A 19,369-nucleotide genomic window follows, 5' to 3' on the forward strand; every position below is an offset into this window, starting at 1 on the left:
GTGGGATGCGGCGGACGGAGCTGTCGACGCCTCGCCGGCAGGAGTAGATCTATTCGACGACATGTGCGAGGAGGAGGAGATTATATACGAGGTCGACGCCGAGGTCGTCATTACTTCCCTGTGGCCAATGTCGTGATCTATATTTTCCTCCGTTGAAGCGAGGCCGAACGTGCTCCTCAATCGTAGGGATTAGGAACATATGGATTAGCACGATCCCAGAATTGTGTAACAGAACGGCAACTACTCCTGTGATCGACGTGCGTGTGATCGACGTGCATGGAAAGCGCATCGTTGTGGGCTCCATAATATGGATCCGACACTTATTTGTGGTCTGGGCCGGCCCACCTACCTGCATTGTTTCTTCCCTCAAAATAAATATCATTGGTTCATCCCTAAAAAAACTCTTTGTGACACGTATTAGTTATTGTATACTTGTATATGTTCAACAATATTTATAGTATCTCTATCATTTCTACAATATTATACATGCATCGAGTGTCGGAAATGAAGGATACTTGTCATGCATGCATGCCATGGTCATCGTAGGTTACAGCTTAAGTTTGGGATCATTTCGTGAGATCGTAAAGAAGAATAGATATAGGGTATCAAACCTATAGAGTTTTTGCATCAAAGGTACTTCGATCGAGATATTGGACATAGAATGCCACTCTTTAAGAAGGAAAAAAAGGTTACGCATAAACCACTTTCAGACCTGCCCTCCGGTAGACCCGAATGGTCCTGCTTGTACATGGTGCATGTGGAAGCATGCATGAGATGACCCCAACTTTTGGGAGCATGTGGGCTTGGCCAATGTGGTCCCCCAGGCAAGGTGTGCACGAATTCGGACACAAAACGCACGTTGCGTCACGTGAGGGCAGTGTTGTAGGGTTTTGTCGCCAGAAAACCCTAGAAATTGCATCGAGTGTCGCATATGAACGATACTTGTCACGCATGCAAGCCATGGTCATCGTAGGGTATGCATGAAGTTTGGGATCATTTGGTGGGACCGTCAACGAAAACCAATTTCAGACCTGACCTCTGGCAGACCCGAATGGTCCTGCTTGTACATGGTGCATGTGGAAGCATGCATGAGATGACCCCAACTTTTGGGAGCATGTGGGCTTGGCCAATGTGGTCCCCCAGGCAAGGTGTGCACGAATTCGGACACAAAATGCACGTTGCGTCACGTGGGGGCAGTGTTGTAGGGTTTTGTCGCCAGAAAACCCTAGAAAATGCATCGAGTGTCGCATATGAACGATACTTGTCACGCATGCAAGCCATGGTCATCGTAGGGTATGCATGAAGTTTGGGATCATTTGGTGGGACCGTCAACGAAAACCAATTTCAGACCTGACCTCCGGCAGACCCGAATGTTCCTTCTTGTACATGGTGCATGTGGAAGCATGCATGAGATGACCCCAACTTTTGGGAGCATGTGAGCATGGCCAATTTGCCCCCCCCCCACGCAAGGTGTGCACGAGTTCAGACACAAAACACACGTTGCGTCATGTGGGGGCAGTGTTGTAGGGTTTTGTCACCGGAAAAACCCTAGAAAAAGCATCGAGTTTTGGAAATGAACGATACTCGTCTTGCATGCTTGCCATGGTCATCCTAGGGTGTGCATACAGTTTGGTCTGAATTGGTGAGACCGAGAAGATAAACCTGCTCCTAGTACATGGTGCATGTGGAGGTATGCATGTGACTGTCCCAACTACATTTGGTTAATAATATTTCAAGTATCAAACAGAAAATAAAATTTATAATTTGTAATGAAGAATTGAAATAATGAAGATGTGCAATAGAACATAACATATTATCTTACATTTTGGAAATATTTCGAATATAAAGAAGAGAACAAATATTAGAGTGAAGAAGTGAAATAAAACAAAACATTTTATCTTACAAACTAAAAATATTTCAAAAATAATAAAGATAAGAAATATTAGAATTAATAATTAAAATAGAACACACCATTTTAGTTCATATTTCATAAATATTATCAATATACAAAAGAGAACGAACAAATGAAATAAAACACAATAGAATTTGGCTTATTTTTTAAATTTTAGTAAACACTTTTACAAATAATATAGAAAAAAGAGATTTGATTTTAAATATTAGAAATATAAAAAAGAAAAGAAACAAAGAAAATAGAAAACATATCAGCGCGCGGGTAAGGCTGCCCTGGGCCAGCCCACCCGAATTGGGCCCAAGGCGGAGCCGCGCACGGCACATCGCAGCGCATAGCCGTTGGGTGGTGGGAGTTTAGTCCCACCTCGCCAAGCGAGAGAGCGCCGCACCGGTTTATATACCCGGCTACGACTCCCCTCACAAACTCCTATCAATTGCAGGCAGTACATTGCCTAACTCTCGTACCCTCTGCCCCGTGGGGCCTACTAGTAGCAGAGATATTCTGCACCACGGGCCTGCATCCTGGCCCATGCACAGCAGGGTTCCTAGTCGTATGCAGGCCGTGGAGTATGAATTCTCCGGCTCTTGTCGGTGGGCACTTTTTTTGGCATATTGCCATGTGTATTGATCTTCAAATCACACACTAAATTATACACATGCTCACTTGCATTCAATACACAATTTTTTTTGTAATACATGGTTAATGTTTTGACCTTCAAGTCATCTAATAAATTTTTTTGAAATTGTTTGAATTTTTTATTAATTTATAATGCCTTCTAGACTGACTGGTCAAAACATCGGTCTATACCTCAGGGGGGCATTGTAAAAAATTCTTTTTCCAAATTTTCTTTCATAGCCATGATTGGCATCACATACTAAATTATAAACATGCTCACTTGCGTTCAATACACATTTTTTTGCATATATGAAAAGTTAATGTTTTGACCTTCAAGTCATCTAATAAATTATTTTGAAATTGTTTGAATTTTTTATTAATTTATAATGCCTTCTAGACTGACTAGTCAAAACATCGGTCTATACCTCGAGGGGCATTGTTACAAATTATTTTTCCAAAAACTGGCTTAAGTTAGACCAAATGGCCCCTCCGGAATGCGGTCATTTTTTCGACCACCTCCAAATGACCTCAACTTTGGCACACATGATCTATTGCACAAAAAAAGGTGGGTTCCAAACGTTTTATATTTTTTTGAAATTTTTATTAATTTATAATGCCCTCTAGACTAACTGGTCAAAACATCGGTCTATACCTCAGGGGGGCATTGTAAAACATTCTTTTTCCAAATTTTCTTTCATAGCCATGATTGGCACCTGTGGGTCACCATGTTCAAGCAAGTTTGTGTGATTTGGAGGTGGTGGGAAAAATCACATTTTTTCAAAAACTGGCTTAAGTTAGACCAAATGGCCCCTCCGGAATGCGGTCAATTTTTCGACCACCTCCAAATGACCTAAACTTTTGCACACATGATCTATTGCACAAACAAAGGTGGCTTCCAAAGGTTTTATATTTTTTGAATTTTTTATTAATTTATAATGCCCTCTAGACTGACTGGACAAAACATTGGTCTATACCTCAGGGGGGCATTGTAAAACATTCTTTTTCCAAATTTTCTTTCATAGCCATGATTGGCACATGTGGGTCACCATGTTCAAGAAAGTTTGTGTGATTTGGAGGTGGTGGGAAAAATCACATTTTTTCAAGAACATTTGGGTCACAATTTTTGAATTTTATGAAATGAAGGAATATGTGCTCAGTTATTGGAATATTTTATCATATGGTGGAGTATTTGCTATTTTTGCTTACTCAAATGAAGGAAAGATGTCATATGTGTCGACGAACAATTTCCACTTACTTCACTAAAAAACATTAATTTACTTAACCCAAAGTTTTACATTTGGTCAATTTTGCTTATGGGCAAAGCATGTTGCACATGGCCACAGCCTGGGAATTTATTGCACCATTGGAACAGCATGTTCCACATGGCCGTAGCATGGGAAGTGTTTGCAGCATGCCTGATCAGTGAAGCAACACTGATGCGGCATGTCTGATCATTGCAGCAGCTAAATTGAAGCAAATCATACATCTAAGGAACCATAATGGCAAATTTGAGGGACACAAATATAGATAGAAATATATACTACTGCCATAGATAGCAGCATCCACACAGCACACTTGCTGATGCAGACCACTACCATATTACATATGTTTCGACCGCACATCACAGTACTGCACTTAGATAAAGTTCATACTAAATGACCACCACAAGTTTCCACCATCAGAACACCACACAAAGTTCACCAAAGGACTGGGCCTTCCTACATCATACGATAACGAGGGTCTAGGGCAACTACAAGTTAGGGTTTCAGGACCTTGTGGAGGGCAGAATGCTGAGCCCTGATCTTGTAGTCATGACTGCTGATGGATGTAGCCCGACAATGCTCCATCAGATGCTCCAGCAACCCAGACCTGGGCTTGGGCCTGCTGCAGTAGGGGCACCGGTACTTGTCAGACCTCCAGTTGTAGTACTTAGCAGGTCCTTGGGCCCTGATCTTCAACTCCTCCTTCTCTTCAAAGGACTTGGCGTTCCCCTGGACCACATCATCTCCAGATTCATACTGCACACATTAATGACTGACATTAATACATTATGCATTCAAATACTATAAACATCTAACACTAACTCAATGCACAAATAAAATTTCAACTAGGCCTTACCTCGTACGGCTCATCCTCATCACTGTCATAAGGGTCGTACCCAGATGTGTCCCACTTCCTTTTGTTGCCAACAAGAGCCTCCTTCTGCTATATTGTCAACCAAGCAAGTCATTTACAAGGAATTGAATTGCAGTTCAAATAATGTCATTACAAACAAAATTGTGAATGTGAACCACATTGGTATGTTGCAAGTGCCCAATATTGTCAATATATTTTCCAATGCAAAATATTTTAATATGAAACCTATAGATAAACAAATAAAGCTACCTAAATTATTTTTTTGCATAATGATGGAAAGCTCCAATCTATATTGGACAACATAGCTAATATAAATACATATTCTGGAAAACTTTCTAATTACAGGAAACCTATACAAAAGAATAATTCAGATGTACCTAAGCATTTTTTGGGATAATACAGCAAAGCTCCTACACATATTAACATAATGCAGTAGTTAATTAGGTACAACTTCAACTATAAATGCATACATCTTCAACAAACAACTAAAATTTCATTACTTACCTAAACAACAACAAATTATACTATAGATGTATCTTATATCATCTAAATCAATTCATTGCCACATCATAATTAATGCATTCCAAATCAAATATGTTTCCATCCGATATCATTGAATCATAGATCAAATCAAATAATCATATATGTCTGCAGCATTGAACTACAGATCTAATAATCATGTATGGTCTATCTGACTTTAAATTCCCCCTTAAATAAGGTATTCAACCTCATACTAATTAAAATCTAACAAGCAAAAATTCCAGGACTAATCTAATAAGCATCTGAAAAAACCCCAAGATGCTTTTATCTCTGAATCAACGACATTGTAGAGGATTTTCAATGCTGTAAATATCTCTGAAGCAATTGCAAAATTCCACTGCTAACCCAAACTAAATAAGCATAGACTGCCCCTTCCCCTCTCCTTCAGAAGCCCCATTCCAACACAAACAAAATCCATCCATTGAGAAGCTCTTTTTGATTAACATGACAACACCAATTACATGAGCACATCCTTCACTATATTTACAACCAAACTAATGCACCATCTAATCACCTCAGGTAGACAATTTCCAAAAGCACAAGGCCATGCACAACCCATCTCATAGCGTCTGCCTGACAGGCATCAATCAAGCATCAAAGAACTGCAACTATGACAACATGCATCAATGAAGTATCTAAGAATTGCAATTATGACAGGCATAATCCCTAGAACTAAGCATCCATTTAATTAATCATCAATAGAGAAGTATATATTTGACTAATCCATCGTCTAATCCTCAAGCCAAACACCTACAGAATTGCACAAATTCCACTACTAATCTCATAAGCATCTGAAAAATCCCCATCCCTCAATCCGGCTACTTCTAACCTAATCTAATAATCATATGAGGTCCACCATTCTTGCACGAATCAAATACACAAAAACCCTAATGCAGAGAAAACCCCACATCCAAAAAATCTAACCAAAGAACCTTCTGACCACAAACCCTACAATCTAAAAACTACCACATTAAAGTGATAAGCACATACCTTCTGCTCCGCCTTCTCCTCGCCAGAGCCGGCCTCCAGCTTATCCACCTTCTCCACCTCGTGCGCCTCGCCGGAGCCCGCCTCCACCTTCTGCGCCTCGCCAGAGCCCGCCTCCACCTTCTGCGCCTCGCCGGAGATCGCCAGAGCCGGCGCATCTGGCTGGACTGCGCCGCTGCATCCCGCCCCCGCCTTCTCCAGATCTGCAGCGGAGGGAGCACCGCGCTGGACGCCGGCACGTCCCCTCACAAAGGTGTCCGCCGCGACCTGCCGCGCCTACTCCACCAGATCTGTGCCCCTATCCGGGCGCTCACCTCCTGCGTCCGCCATGGCGATGGAGAGGATGCGGTGAGGGAGACGAGGAGGTTGGAGAGGAGAGGGAGTAGGGCTCGTGGGGAGTGGGGAGTGGAGATAGGGAGACGATGCGGCGGGGGTAAATGGTGGGCGATGCGGACGGAGGTGGTTGCCGTCCACATTTATATGATGGGACAGTTTTGGCAACCCCTCGTGACACGTGCTGCCCCACGCGCGGGCGGCTGCAGGCGTGCACGAAACGCCGCCGTATACGAATACGAGCATACGGCCGAGCATACGATCTAACCGGGCCCGTACGGGCCTTCCAGGGCTCCTCGACGGCTATACGCGGGGGCAACAAAGACGATCGTGCCCTCGTTATGAACAATTTTTGGTTCATCCTGGCCGTCGATGTGTTTTTCCACCTCGCGTTCGGCCCAGGGGGGGAGCACCGGAGCAGAACGCTCCAGAACGTGGTCCTGGAGCATCCAAACGCCGGTGGAGGGACGGAAGTCTGGAGATGGATTTGCCAATGATGCAACTGAAGGAGCTGTTCAATGTAAATCATTTCATTGTCAGCTAAACTAATCCTCACATCTCTGCACTCCTCGAAATGAAGGAGATTGTCAGAGCCTATGGAGGCCGCTTTGCAGGAAATGTTTGTTTCGGGCCATTTACCGTATTATTAGGGTCATAGTTCGGTTCTGGTGTATGTTAGCATGCATAGTGAAGCTCTTTTTGCAAGTAATTTAGAATTGTTCTCCTACTCTTGATAATGCCTAACTGCCTCCTATATATGTGCAATATCTGATAGCACTGAAGGGCTAATCGTAGGACAGGTTGTTGCTATTATTTGATGGGAGGACATCCAAACAATGTTCTGTAGCAAATACATCTGCACCTCTTCACTGAACACTACACATTGCAATCCTTCCAAATTTCATTTCCTACCTGTTGCATTACCAAGTCTAATTCTGATCTAATTTGTATAGCTCGCTCGAATTGCTGAGATGGAGGTGAAGTATCGATATAACCAAGTTATAGAAATTGGCCTCCCACTGGGAGGGCTTGCAAAGTTGTTTGTTCATGATTGGGAGGGTGATGTCACCATGGTTATGCTAGCAACAGTAGCTCAGGAACCTTTGTTAATAATATCTTCATAGCTTGTATAGGTAATGCTGGTTCTTTGGATTCAAAATGCTCACCTTATATTGCATCTTTCGAATATGCAGTACTTGAAGATTATACAAAACCCGACATATCCAGAGCTCCAAATGGCTGCCAACCAGGGTCGCAGGTGCACATGGGAGAAGCTCTTTGCCATCAGAGCAAACTGTGCAATTGAACTTGCATTGGATGAACCCATAGCAGCCCTCAACCACAAATGAAGGCTAAGAAGTACTGCAAGGGCAGCAGCTTCTTCCCAGGGATATACCGACAATGTTCGAACCAAAACACCAAGGAGGGTACCATCATGGAGCTGCATCAGTCGAGATAATTCATCAGGATCCCTCTCGGAAGATCACTTCGCGGCCGCCATCTCATCCACTCACCAAGGCACTATTCAAGTTCATGGTGCACCAAGCACATCTCGTCATGTTCGTCAGAGTTCACTTGATGGAAGTGAGAGTGAATCAGAAACCATTGACTTGAACTCATGGACCAGGAGTGGAGGGCCTCTGACGAGGACTTCATCAGCTGATCAGTTCATCAACTTTATCCAGAATCTCGAGATCGAGTCCGAATTCGAAAGGTTTCTGAAACAGAGTCATGCAACACTAGCAACGCAAGCATTGCTGTGTCTGAAGGAGATTGTTTGCAGCCTGAGAGGACCACCAATGGAATTCTACTTAATTTTGTCAGAAGAGAAGATCTAATTTTTTATTTTTTTAGAAAAGGAGGATGAACCCCGGCCTCTGCATCTGGGCGATGCATATGTCCACTTCATTAATTATTCTCACAAGACCTTACAAAGTCATACAACAATAAGACTAAAGCCGCCGTCTAAGCAACAAATGTCGCTACACCTATCCAGTTGATGAAGGCGCGCAGATAGCCTGGGCCTAATACCAAACAGACATCGCAGCCAAGCCTAACATCTAAGACCTGAGACCCCAAGCTAGCCACTTGCATGGTCTGGGGCACACACTGGTCCGGCGTGCTCTCAGAGGCCGCCGCCGCCAACTGCCACCGCTCCATCTTCAGAACTGTACTGATGCATCAACCTTGCTCGGTCTAGTTATCGTCGACGCCATCACGGCGCCCAACGGCACCTCCTCCCTGCGCGCAAACAGCTGAGCACGTCGCGGTCGCCATTGATATACCTCAGCGCCTTGCTGCCAAGTACCACCAGCCGACACAGCTTGAAGTCCTTGGAAGATCTGTCATGCGTAGCACCTGCCGACCAGGCATGACCAAGCGTAGCACCTGTTGGTCAGGCATGACTTGACATCTCCACAGAAGCTCCGTGCAAGACGAAGCCGCTCCACCTCCTGCCTCTGACTTCCGGCGCTGCTCCACAAACGATGCTCCCAAGAGAGAAACGACACCGCAGTGCCGCCATCGTCCGATCTGAAACACCAGATCCTAGGGTTTCCCTCGGAGCAGCACGAGTGGGTCGACAGTAGTTACACGACGATGCCTTCATCAAGGTAACGGCGTAGAACGTCGCCATCGCCTGCCATCGCCTCGGTTTTCACCGGCAACCATGTCTCCCCAACTCGCTGCCGGGACTAGATGATGGATCTCGAGATCCGATCACCAAGCTTCTGGCCGGCCACCACCGACGAAGAAGATGACCACCACCACTGGCTACACCAGCCAGAACAGATCTGCCATGGGTGCCGCCAAGCAGTCCACCAGGCCCTTGACGCCGCCGCCGATCTAAAGCCAGATGACATGCCGCCGAAGAACGCATCGCGCCGCCGCCCGATCCAGGCCAGCCGCCGCAGCCGCCGCCCATGGCCCGAGGCAGGGCCGACCGCCGTCGTCGTCGAAGCCAACACCGTCACATCTAGATCGGCCGCAGCTCCACGCATGTTGGGGCCCGTCACCCCTGAGATGCGGGAGGGAGGAAGAGCCCCCGCCACCACCGTCGGCCTCCGGGCACAAGCCGGCGGCGGCGGAAGGAGGGGAGGAAGATGGGCTAGGCCCAGTGGCGGCTAGGGTTGGGGAGCCCCCGAGTCGCCCGAGCGGGGGCGGACGCGGGGGGCTGTTGCGGGGCATAACGGAGATCCTGAAGTGGCGCAAAGCTCCTTATGCGAAGCATTTGTGGACAGAACGCATTCGGACTCGGGTGATGCCGTCTCAGCTGCTTCTAACGGCTCTGAAGATAACAAAGATGTCGCTGACAATCCCTTGGATTCTCATTCAGATTCTGTAACTTCGCCTGAACACTGCGTTGACGATAACGAAGATGCTAAGCTAGATTTTAAATAATTCTTAGTGGTTCATTGTAGCAGCAAAGATGCTAAGCTAGATTTTAAATAATTCTTAGTGGTTCATTGCAGCAGCAAAGATGCTAAGCTAGATTTTAAATAATTATTAGTGGTTCATTGCAGCAGCAATGATGTATACGATAATTGCAGTGTCTATTTAGAGACCACTTCTGATAGCAGCATATCTGTTGTGTGGTGTCATATAGTGATTGATATTGATGATACATTGATAGAAGCCTTTCTTGGCGTCGACAGAAATGGAATTCAGTGTTTGTTGTACCACAGACCCTGCCTCAAGATTCTTCTAAACTAAACACACATTATAACAACTCTGGAAATCCATTTCTGTACACATATTCAGTTATCATATACACGCACAAAAATTCTGAGAAAAATCCTATATGAACTAATAGGGCTTCCAACTCAAATGTTGAAGCTCACTGGTTTCTATTTCGCAGATATACTGCCACAGAAGTCTTTGTGAAACTCTAACTGAATTTTATACAGGCTCCTGTCATATCTCACAGGTTCAACAGAGTAATATCAATAATAATCAACACTGTCTTTGAGCACTAATATAGAATAATTATCCAATTTTACACATGATCACCCACCTTATTGACATGCTAACACAGGCAAATCAGACATGGTACTCAAATGATTTCAGATACCAAGTAACAAATGCAGCTAAAAACTTCAACTAGTCCTCAAATGCTTTCAGGTTTCCATTCACAGATGTAAATCCACCGTCGACCACGAGGTTGAGCGCGCTGATGTACCTCGCTTGCCAGCTAGAGCACCGCCTCGGCGCCTCGGCGACATCCTTCGGCAGCAGATCAACACCTTTCAGGTTTGCCTCACCACCAACAAAGGCCAGGAAGTCCCTCACTGCATCCCCCTTGTGTTCCCCCTGGGGAAAATGTGGCATGGAGAGCGCGGTGGGCACGGCGTACAGCGATACGCAGTTCACCCGAATGCCATGCCTCCCCAGCTCCAGTGCCACGCTCTTGGTGAGGCCCACCACCACATGCTTTGACGTGATGTACGCGTGAGGCCCCATCCCTCCGAGGACGCTGGCGACGCTCGCCAGTGACACGATGGCCCCCTTCTTGCCCTGGATCATGTCGCACGCCGTGTGCTTCATGCCCAGCAGCATGCCGTGCACGTTGATGTCCAACACCTTCTTGACATTGGCAAATTCGAGGTTCCGCATATCGGTGACCTTATCGCCTGTAATGCCGGCATTGTTGACCATGTTGTCTAGGGTAGGGCTAGACTAACGAGCAGCTCGGCTCGTTAAGCTCGTACTCGTTAAGCTCATGCTCGTTAAGGCTCGGCTCGTTAAGCTCGTTAAGATTAACGAGCAGAAAACCCTGCTCCGCTCGGCTCGTTTTAAGCTCGTTAAGCTCGTGAGTGCTCACGAGCGCTCGTTAACAGATTATAATGTGTTAGAATATACATAATGAATCTGTAGGTATGGTTTTCAAGATGAAATATGGTGACTACAAAAATAAATAAAGTAGTTTGTTGTCTCATATGTCGATTTGATTAAATAGATGGGCTGAGGTGCTACAAAAAGTTTGTCACGTAATATGAAAATATGTGTTGTGTTGTTACTAACGAGCTTAACGAGCTACTCGTGAAACTCGTTAGCTCGCTCGTTAAGCTTGTTAAGCTTAACGAGTTAAAATCAATGATTGGCTCTGTTCTCTAAGAAGCGAGCTACGAGCTTAACGAACCGAACTATCGAGCAGTCGTCAAGCTCGCGAGCTAAGAGCTTTTGGTCCAGCCCTAGTCCAGGGTGCGGATCTTCTCTGCCGTTGCGTCTACGGCCCGGCTTATGTCTTCCTCCACTGTGACGTTGCAGTGGACAAACAGGACATCGGAGTCGCCTCCAAGGGAGTCGCAGAGCTGCTGACCAGTTTCGTCCTGGACGACTGCTATGCAAACCTTGGCGCCGTGCTGTCTGAAGAGGCGGATGATGGCTTCGCCGATACTCGAAGCGCCGCCGGTAACCAGTGGAACCTATTCTTCCAACCTTTGGTTCGTTTGTTATGTGATTTGGTAATTATATATAGGACGAGTCTAGGGAGCGGTCAGCTGCTCCCTAGCATTCCAGAGCGGCGGCCACCAGAAAAAGAAAGATTCGGTCCACCTGATCCAAGAAAAGGATAACCAGGTACAGACCTGCGCCAACCCAACAAACTACACACTAAAAAGGAAAGCCCACAGATCATGACGTCGGAAAGACCACATCAGACACCACCACCACCGAAGGCTGCTCCATCTCCGCCAGTGTGACACAGACATCAGACGCCACCGTGACCAGAGGATCCTCCACCTCCGCCATGATGGCGTCCAGGCGCGTGGAGGAGATCATCAAAGAGCAAGCAGATGGGGGGTAGTGGGCTCAGTTGGAGCCGGAGAGGTAGGATCTCAACCAGCCTCGGGTAGAGGAAGCAGACGACGGCCGCACCCCGTCGACAACGGCAGGGCACGGCAGCGATGGGGCTGGATCTGGTTGCCCAAGGAGCACTGGGCAGTTGCAGAGGACGCCATGGTGGAGTAGGCTGGTGGTGGTGCGGCCAAGACAACCGTCATCGAGGTGGTGCGACGACGACCTTGGGGCAGAGCCACGCCGGTGTGGTCCTCCCCTCCTCCGATCCGCCGGTGGAGCGTGGTGGCCGGTTAGTGGGAGGCTCCTGGTGGTCAGCGTTGAGGGGAGAGGCCGGTGAGCCCCCTCTTATCCAGATCCGTGGGGAAGAGAGCGAGAGAGAATAGAGAGAGATGCGGGTGGTGCGGGGAAGACAGAGAGGCTGTCGGTGGGATGGGCCAGGACCTTGTCATATAGCGCTTGTGATGGCCCAATCGTGCGTCCGCGAGCCGGCCGCTCGATGTCTCTAAATAGTGCATATGTACTTTTTAGATTTTAGGTTATATATATATATTGTAGATTTCCTTTCGTCTCCCTTTTGTTTTGTATTCTTGTCATTTATGTACATAGTGATGGATTATGAATGTGCTTAGGCCTATATAAGACAATAATCCCTAGTTAATCTCTAAGGCCGATGCATGTGTACGGCAAGTGGTGGGAAGTGTGGGAAGTTTAGTCTCATACAGCTACAGTAAGAAGAGTGAGACTTCTTTGTAAGGGCTGCTCTACCACTTGCTATTGGGAGCTTGGAAATAGGAGTTGTACACGCGCGCTCCTCCTCCTCCGCCGCCCGCCTCGCGTCGCTTCGCCTCGCCTCATCACGACGCGCCGTGCCGCGCCGCGGGTTGCGGGAATGAGCCGAGCACATTGGACTGTGGGCTGTTCGCGGACTCAGTCGTGGGCCTGGATCAGGCCTATATAAGAAGGTGCTGGCCAGTGGAGTGAACCCTAACTCAGTTCACTCACTCCCTCTCGTACAAACCTAGCCGTCATCTACTGTTCCTCTCTCTGTGCTGCTTCCGGCGATCCCATCCCGACGACCAGGCCTCGGCAGATGCTGAGGCTGCCGCTGCCGCCGCCGCGTTGGCCTGGCCAACCGGAGGGTATGATTCGTTCATCCCCTATTTGCTCGTTCATGTATATGCTGTTCATAGATATTTCGGTTTTATGTACTGTACATGCTCACATGCTTAGGTATCGGTATGAGATGCATACCATATTTGCCATGCTTACTGTTTACTCGTGGATTAGATTAGTCAGAAAAGTGCTAAGATTTCCAACAATCCAAAAACCTTATTTTACGCACTTTTCGACTCATGGCTTCGCCGCTACTCTGAAACCGGAAAAGTATACTGGAACGCATTTTAAGCGTTGACAGACGAGGACTACCTTGTGGCTCACAACAATGAACGTGTTCTGGGTTGGTGATGTGTCTCCCACGGTAATGATTGCTCCTGAACAGGAGAATGTGTTTAGGGAGGAAACCACCATCTTTGTTGGAGTCCTTCTTACTGTGATCGGAGACAAGCTAGTCGACACATAGCTCCATGTGCGCGTTGCCAAGAATTTGTGGGATGTGCTCGAAGTTAAGTTCGGCGCAACCGATGCTGGAAGCGAGTTGTATGCTATGGAGCAGTTCCATGATTACAAAATGGTTGATAACCGTTCTGTATTGGACCAGGCCCATGAGATACAATGCATCGCTAAGGAGCTGGATGATGAAGCTATGTACCAAGGGTAGGGTCATGGACCTGTCCAAACTACCCTACCCAAGGACATCTCTAGAAGAAACCACCTGTCAATCGACTCAGAAGTGTTCCACTCGACACACTCGACCATGAAGCCAATCACTCGACAGCCAGGAGATCTAAAGTCACTCTGCACGCAAACGGTCGGTCATTAAGTAGCTTTTATGGTCATCATAGCACTTTATGTATAGCGTTACCAGTAATGCCCAATCTTAATGTATCTTAAACACTGCATAACTGAGGGACGGAGGGGTCTGGCGAACTCTACATAAGCCACCCCCCTCCTCAGTGTAAAGGGTTCGCACCCCTGTAACTCATACGCATATAATACAGTCGACCGCCTCCAGGCTCCGAGACGTAGGGTCGTTACTTCCTCCGAGTAGGGCCTGAACTCGTAAATCTCTTGTGTATACAACTACTCCATAGCTAGGATCTTGCCTCTCCATTAGTACCCTCCTACACTACTATCAGACTTAGAACCACGACAGTTGGCACCCACCATGGGGCAGGTGTCTTAGCGACTTACTAGAGAAGTTGCAATTTTTTCCGATCTCCTTCATCATGGTTTCAGGCGGAGTTTTGGTTGAGGGCCGCGAGATCCGTCTCGGCGCGCTCACATTCATCGCCGATGACTCTGCTTGGCTTCAGGAGGCTCCGCTCGACATCGACGCACTCCCAATCTGCGGAGCGATGCACTTCCGTGCGTGCATCCGCGGCATCCTCCTGCGGTAGCCATCGACCAAGTATCGGTCGGTCTTTGTGTCGTACTCCCCTCCTGCGGCAGCCGTCGACCAAGTATCGGTCGGTCTTTGTGTCGTCCTCCCCTCCGGTCGGCCGAGGCTTCAGCGGTAGGTGAGACACGCAGTGGCTCGCCAGTCGTCCACCCCTCAAGTCGCGGCAATCGAGCCCGACGAATCTCTCTACGACCTGTTCGACCTGTCAACTGGCTCCGCAGAGACTACATCCGAGTGCGACAGCAGTGATCCAGCGGCGGAGGTTCTGATGGTCGATGGACCACGCGGTCCTCCCATTTTTTATGGCGCTGACGGAGGCGACGGCGGAGGCGATCCATCGCATGCCCATGAGGAGTATCTCCCCGAGCGCCTCACTTCGCTGCAAAGGGAAGAACTTCGCCGCCGGAACATGGATGCGCTTCATACTCCTATCGTTGGAGAAACTCCCGAGGCTCGTGCCTTAGAGGACGCGCGCTTGGCCAACTTGGCTGAACGCGCTCGACTGGAGAACCTTCAGCAAGCACTCGACGAGCGTGCGTGACAACGCGTTCCGGATTCCAGTCGACGTCAACTCTTTCCACAACCGACTCAGGTATACCGAACTCCGATTCAGAAAATTTAGCAGTTGCGGCCCGTATAGCAGAGTCAATTCAGCCTTCCCAGTCGGAGGCTGGCAGAAGTTTATTGCAGATTAGAGATTTACTCCGGGCAGCAGGAGATCAAAATTCAGCTGTATCGCAGTCGCGGAATAGGATTCAAAGCAGATCTGTAGCTGCAAATACAGTCCAGTCGGCTCATAGCCCACTACAATAAATATGTCAACTTGTGACCACCACTATTGGTCACTAAAAGGTCATGGTTTTTCATTTGCGACCTTTTTGTGACCAAAAACAGAAGGTCAAAAGTTGGCGGTCGTAAACTGACTATAGCGACCTTTCTTCTGGAATGGTCGTGGACGTTTATGACCAAAATATGTCCACTGTGGCGTTTTGGTCACTAGCAACCTCCCCAGGCCACGTAGGCATCCAGCGTGGCAAGCTGATGTGGCACAAGATTCAGCCCGGTCCAATTCAGTTTTCTACATGGGCCTAGCCCAACAATTCGGCCTTTTTAGTTATCATTTTTTTGTCATTCCGGTCTGCTACATGGGCCTGGCCTAATATTTCAGCCTTTTTTGTTTTTGGGTCGAGGCCTTTTTGGCTGAACGGTTCGTATTTTTTAGGAGATGGGTCCAGTACTCAAATGGGTCCGGATTGTCATGTTCTAATATGTGGGTCCATATTTTCAATTCACCGGTAAATAAATAACCAATATTCAAATCAAAACAACCAGAAAGTACAAATAATACTTCAAATAAGATAATACTTCAAATAACAGCCAAAATAAGTATGTTACATCATATAACTTAGATACAATGGTAATCACAGCCACAAGCTCTACAAGTCTCTACAAGTGTAATCACAACCACAAGCTCTACAAGTGCCCTTTGACAGCTTGGAGTGGCCCTTCGGTTTCTATTAGTCCCGATTTGAGGAATACACCAGGCTTCAGGGTCTTCTCCATAGTGTCGACCAAGATCTCACCCTTCATCGGCATCAGAGTGATGCACCCGAACATGGCAGGGAAAAGGATTACCTGCCAAAAGCCAAATTTATACAAGATATCAGCCTTTCAGTGGTGCAGAATATCAGAGAACCACGCTTCAGCATTACAGGGGATGGAAACGTAAAATGCAATTTTTTTTCACAAAGGGCATACAATCGCAAATTTACTATCCACAAAATTAAATTGGAAAAAACAAATGAAATCGGTGAAGTGCATGTCAGCCTTAGTGTTTCTACTTCCTACAAATGAATGAGACCATGGTGTTTCAACCTTTTTTAGAACGCTATTCTATAACAATATATATTGAGCATGCTATAGCAGAATCTTGAATTTATGGTTTCTATACTTCTACATTATATATCCTCAGTAATATAGACCTTTTTCTACATACTGTACACGGCAATAGGAGAAAAAATCTAATAAAATCATTACACGCTTGCCAATAAAAATGACAAGTTAACTACACACAAGGGAACATAAACTTGAGAGGTTGAGATCAAGGCCTATCAACTACATCATATATATGCATTAAAAAAGAAGGCCACATGGACGACCAATGCATCATAATTACCAGTTTTACACACTACAGGACCATTCATCAGTAATAGTAGAACTCAACCATTCATCAGTAACAGTAGCAATTTAATCTTACTAAAGATAGGCACTACAGCCAGAACTTACACGCAAAGATCCTGGAATTTTATGCACAACACCAGCAGATTAGCTATATGAACACAATACCAGAATTTTATGCATCATGAATGAAGAAATCAAAATAGGATGATTCGCTTTACTTGTGTGCGGAGGATAAGCAAAAGTAGCAGCACATGCTTTTCCTATTTGCTTTGCTTTCCTATTAGCATCTCCGGTCAATCAAACAGGATGCAGCAAGTGATTACATTAACCCCGATTCAAATATTTGATGTACTGGACAATCATTTCATGCAGCCATTCATAAACATACTACTACAAGGGAATTACAACTTTTATTTTAAGCATAATGTTTAAGTACGTAAACTTTCCTCAAGAGTCCCTACACACTACTACTCAACTACTGTACGTGTGTAGTACTCTATCAGTAAGCAGCAGAGGAGATTGAAACGTAAGGACCATGTGTGTGTGTAGAAAACACACACAATAAACACTGAACATCACTAGTCACCCTGCACACAGCAAGCTTCAGATGTTCAGAACATGTCAACATGTTGAGCAGTTAGGGAATCACGAGAAGGAAGTAGGAGGGTGGATCACGATGGTCTCACCTTGTTGCCGTCGTCCTCATCCAACCCCGGCGACCAAGTACACATCCAAGCCAGTTTACAAATCCATGGGTTCTAGCTTGCCTACCAGCACCAGCATTGTGCCCCTGGATGCCACAAAAACAACCTGACTTGTAAGCATGGATAGAGAAGAACAAAATGTATAATGTGCATGCATGGCAGTAACAATCTTCATATAATGTTTACTGAACAAACATTTTTTAGCTTAAAACTAGAAGCAAATTATGGGCTATTCTTTCAATCATGATAAAATGATTGATCAAGCCCCCAAAATACGTTTGAGTGGCAGGACACAGCATAGGACAGGCCACTCCGTAATTGAAATACTGAACTGGGTTGTTAGAGCTAACTGTAGTGAGACTAGCAGAACGACAAACAAGACGACAATATAAATACAAGGCCAACTGAAACTGGGTTTAGTACACAGGTACAGTTTAAAAGCAAATCAGATCAACTATAAAATCATTCCGAGCTTTGACTGGGCGTTTGTTCTTTTAGCAATTTTTTTGATATAATCCAAAGTTATGGACATGCTTTATTGGTATGAGGAAAGCAGGATCGATATATATCAGAACTTGTTGTACTTTCTGTATCAAGGAATGAAATTATGTGGTTTGGAAGCATTTTTTGAAGTGTGCAGTGTTCAGGATTCAACTGGCTTCCAGAATTATAGAACTGAGGCTGTGAGTGGAACTAGGATAAATTAATAAGATTTAACAATTGCTTTCAGATTCTACTTACTCTCTACTGAATAACTGGAAATTACTACTCCAATAAGTAACAACTCCCTAACTCCATCTAGAAGTTGGACACTGACTCTCAGTTATACTGATTCAGTCATAGCTTACATTTAGCTACTTTCAGAAATCAAATCATCATCCAAACGCAAACTGTTTGGCACAGATTTCACGTACCATGTACACATACAGATCCGGGCGGCCACCAGTGCCCGTACGACGCAACCCTCTCTTCTGCTTCACCAACCTGTGAATTCCAAACAGAGAGTCAGCCAACAAATTTTAGAACATCTTCAGACCATGGCCTCCACAGAGAGAGGGACGGACGGAAGGAAGGAAGGAAGGGCCTTGCATGGCCAAGGCCATGGCCATGGCCATGGGGATGGTGCTCCTCGTTCACGCGTTCCATGGTGATGACCTGCACAAACCAACCGCATGGGTCAGACCAACAAATCCCGAAGAAGTTGAGGGGTGGGGAGGGGAGGAGAGGGGCTAGGGTTACGGGAGGAGGATTGGCGTGCGTACTCTAGGCGCCGGGGAGGGGTCCTCTGCCGCTGTGCTACGCTGCACTGCGTGGTTGGGGAGGAGAGAAGAGCTCCGTCTCCATCTCCATGGCGGAGGTGCTGGACGGATGGAGCTCGACGACGGCATGGTGGTGGCGTACCACTCTCCCTCTCCGTCTCTCCCATCCCGAGCCTGCAGATCTGGCCGCAACCTGACTTTGTCGGCTCGATCTGCAGCCTGGGAGAGAAGGAGAGGCCGTCGGCGGCGGGAGATTTGAGGGGGACAAGCTCGCCGGCGGCAGCGGCGGCGACTGATTTGGGGGAACGACAGACAGGGAGAGGAGGAAGATGAGGACGACGAGGAGCCGCGGGGCTGCGGCAGGGATGCAGCGAAGTTGTCAAGGTCT

The 19,369-nt window shown here is 46.6% G+C and overlaps 2 pseudogenes; one reads left to right on the forward strand and one right to left on the reverse strand.

Moving 5' to 3' along the window:
- LOC123076524 (triacylglycerol lipase SDP1-like) overlaps window positions 1-9,922 on the forward strand; it is a 29,918-nt pseudogene extending 19,996 nt beyond the window's left edge.
- A 699-nt stretch (window positions 9,923-10,621) lies between these two features.
- On the reverse strand, window positions 10,622-19,110 carry LOC123076535 (zerumbone synthase-like; annotated as a pseudogene).
- Between the last annotated feature and the right edge of the window lie 259 nt (window positions 19,111-19,369).

Source organism: Triticum aestivum, chromosome 1B, assembly GCF_018294505.1.
Source record: "Triticum aestivum cultivar Chinese Spring chromosome 1B, IWGSC CS RefSeq v2.1, whole genome shotgun sequence".
Lineage (NCBI taxonomy): Eukaryota > Viridiplantae > Streptophyta > Magnoliopsida > Poales > Poaceae > Triticum > Triticum aestivum.